Genomic DNA, 3692 nt, shown 5'->3' on the forward strand with positions numbered 1-3692 from the left:
AGAGTCATGAGGGTGACAAGGTGCTGAGGATCATGGTCAGGGTGACTTCTCCTTGGTGACAGGAAATAGCCTGAGTTCTTCTAGAGGTGGCTTCTACCTTTCTTTAGGAATTTCAGGGATTGCTCAGGAATTTATTTAGACCATCTGTGATCTGTCCAGGGTGGTTTACTCACTTGGCAAGATTGAGATTTTCCTCCAGCAGGGTGTGGAAGGAGCCACTGGGATTCAGCTCATGAGACCACTGGGGTCTAGAATGCAGCTGTACAGAGCAATTTCATCCCATCATGCTCTGCCAGTGACTGCTCTCTGTTGCTCTGCTCACAGGCTGAGCACACCCAGGCCCCTGGCATCCTCCCCACTGCGCCTTCAGACGTTTCTGCTCTGATGAACATCCATGTGTTCTCTCCTGCATGGGACAAAATCTGCAGAGGATAGCTGGGGAGCCAAGTGAGCAAAGGGATGAACATCTGGGATAGTGGCAGGGGCACAGGGAAGAAGTGGCAGGCCATTCGATAGAGGTTTTCTGGAAGCACCTTTCCCTCATCCTCCCCCTCTCTGTGCCTAGAGCTCTGTGTGACAACAGGGAAGGAGAAAGAAGTGGAAATGACCTAGGATCCCTGGTGGGATTTCTGTCTCATAGCACTGGGAAGGTGAAGGCTGGTGAGGTATCACCCTGCTCACTGTTTCCATGAAGAATAAATTTCAGTGGATGTTGTGAGGAAAGCTGTATGCAGAGCTGGAGACAGGACCAATGGGTGGAGACTGTGGCACTGTGCTGTGTTGTGAATTCCCGAAGAGAATAATGTTGATAAGAGCGTTTTAGTTAAGCCTTTCGTTAACCCAAATCGAGGACGTTACAGTGTCTCAGGCCCTTCCAGAATGCAGGTGCACAGACAGCTGAGCCTAAAGTGGCTAAAATAATATTTCCTTCCATGGAACTTGATGCTCAGTGTGTAAACTGAGGGGAGCTGGTCAGGTGCTGCCTGTCACTGATGTTAGGGATGGGCTGGGCATTGTGTCAGGGGGTGGTAAGTGACAGTATTGTGCATGACATGGATTTGGTTGAGCTTTATTTCTCTCTCTTTCCCGTTTTATTACTACTTTCGTTTATCTGTGTATCACCACCCATGAGTTTTACCATTTTTCCTATCCCACTAGGGCAAGGGAGTATTGAATCAGTCGCTGAAACACCCAGTGGCTGACTGGACTTAAACAACAACAAGACTGGACTTAAACAACAACAGATGCTGTGTCCCACAGCATCTCCCTGTCCCCACAACTAAGGCATGAGCTGCAGTAGCCCTGACCAGACCTGTCATTCATACTGCAGTAAGGAATTTCCACCTTCTGTTCTTGATGGATTAGGAAAATTTATGTGCACATCGGAATCTCCTGAGCCCTTGCACTCTGTTTTAACCTGGAAATAAAGAGGAATAAGCAATTCAGGTGAGTCYTCATGTCTTGCAGCAAGCAGCAGGAGATGCAGTGGATGGACCAGACAAGATGCTCAGAAACACCAAGAACACCTGCTGAAAACTTTGCTTGGACTTGTTCATGCCAGTCATTGTCCTGGTCACCAGGTTCATTCCATGGCCAAGCTGGGCTGTCTCCTGCTGTGGGCAGGGACAATTCTCAACCATCAGGGTATTCAGATCACAGGGTAGTGGTGTACCTGGTGACCCTGGTGCACAGCAGTGTGCCCATTCCCTGGAGACCACTGGGGTAAGGACCAGTTGGCCTTGGCCTTCCAGGTGATGGAGAAGGAAAAGGACTGTGTGAACTCTTTAACACACTGCTTACCGATGAGTTGATGTAGCAGACTGAAAGGAAGAAGAAATGGATGGGAATGAAGGAAATAGGAAATGGGGTACTGTANCAGCTGAACCTAAACTGGCTAAAATGATATTTCCTTCCATGGATCCTGATGCTCAGTGTGTAAACTGAGGGGAGCTGGCCAGGTGCTGCCTGTCACTGCTGTTAGGGATGGGCTGGGCATTGTGTCAGGGGGTGTTAAGTGACAGTATWGTGCATGACATGGATTGGGTTGAGCTTTATTTCTCTCTCTTTTCTTTTTTATTACTACTTTCATTTATTTGTGTATCACAACCCATGAGTTTTACCATTTTTCCTATCCCACTAGGGCAAGGGAGTATTGAATCTCTTGCTGAAATACCCAGTGGCTGACTGGACTTAAACAACAACAAGACTGGACTTAAACAACAACAGATGCTGTGTCCCACAGCATCTCCCTGTCCCCACAGCTAAGGCATGAGCTGCAGTAGCCCTGACCAGACCTGTAATTCACACTGCAGTAAGGAATTTCCACCTTCTGTTCTTGATGGATTAGGAAAATTTATGCACAAATCAGATTCTCCTGGGCCCTCACGCTCTGTTTTAAACTGGAGATAAAGAGGAATAAGCAATTCAGGCGAGCCCTTGTATCTGACAGAAAGTAGCAGGGGATGCAGTGGATGGACCAGACAATATGCTCAGAAACACCAAAAACACTTGCTGAAAACTTTGCTTGGACTTGTTCATTGCAGTCATTGTCCTGGTCACCAGGTTCATTCCATGGCCAAGCTGGTCTGTCTCCTGCTGTGGGCRGGGACAATTCTCAACCATCAGAGTATTCAGATCACAGGGTAGTGGTGTACCTGGTGAYCCTGGTGCACAGCAGTGTGCCCATTCCCTGGAGACCACTGGGGTAAGGACCAGTTGGCTTTGTTCTTCCAGCTTGGGGAGTAGGAATGGGCTGTGAACTCTTCCACACACTGCTTCCCCATGAGTTGATGTAGGAGACTGAAAGGAAGAAGAAATGGGTGAGAATGAAGGAAATAGGAAAAGGGAATGTCAAACACAGGAATCAGTGTGTGCTGGTGGCAGATCCCCGTTTAACTGGAAAGGTTTGTGCTGTGCTGCACCATCCTTTGAGTCACTGTGGATCTTGTTCAGCACAGAAATATGTGCCAGAGTCATTGAGGAGGGCATGATCTATCTTCACAGATAAACGGTTGTTCTTAGTTCCATTGCTCTGGAAGCGGTTTTTGAATTCCTTCTCAATATCTCCTTTGCTGCCTTCAGCTGCGAATATAATCAACTGCATACCAGCATCATTCTCCATGGGTAACTTGTACCAGGACATGACCCTGAATGCACTCCCTGATCCAGAACATTCCAGAGTCACAGGATCTCCCACGCGGACAACTTTATCTGGTGACTGCTGAAAGGCCCAGCCTGGAAAGACAGAAGAAATGTGGGAAGATAAATGCAATGAAGAGGAGAAAAATACAGACCTTTGAGATATGTCACAGAATGGAATGGAATGGGATGGAATGGAATGGAATGGCACGACTATCAGAAAGGTGTGGGAGAGTTTATCCAAAAAGAACATGGAAGATCCAAAAACCCTATTCTAACCAGCTGGAAATACAAGAGTAAATCTGTTTTGAGAAATAATGACTTCAGTACTGTCTAGTGAAGTATTTAAAAGGGACAGGAAAAAGCAAATTTCTACTTTTGCAGACTTCTCTGATTTAGGAGGCCGTGAAAAAGCTTACCTCATTCATTGCCCACCCTTCCCCTGGAAGCCTTGGGGAAGAGACACTGCCAGCAATTGGGGACACAGCTGAGGAGGCACCAGTGGCCCCAATGCAGCTGTTCAAGAGGAAGGGAAGCCCACTTACCCACAGGGA

Source organism: Malurus melanocephalus, unplaced genomic scaffold, assembly GCF_030028575.1.
Source record: "Malurus melanocephalus ecotype Western Australia unplaced genomic scaffold, MMel_1.1 scaffold_259, whole genome shotgun sequence".
Classification (NCBI taxonomy): Eukaryota; Metazoa; Chordata; class Aves; order Passeriformes; family Maluridae; genus Malurus; species Malurus melanocephalus.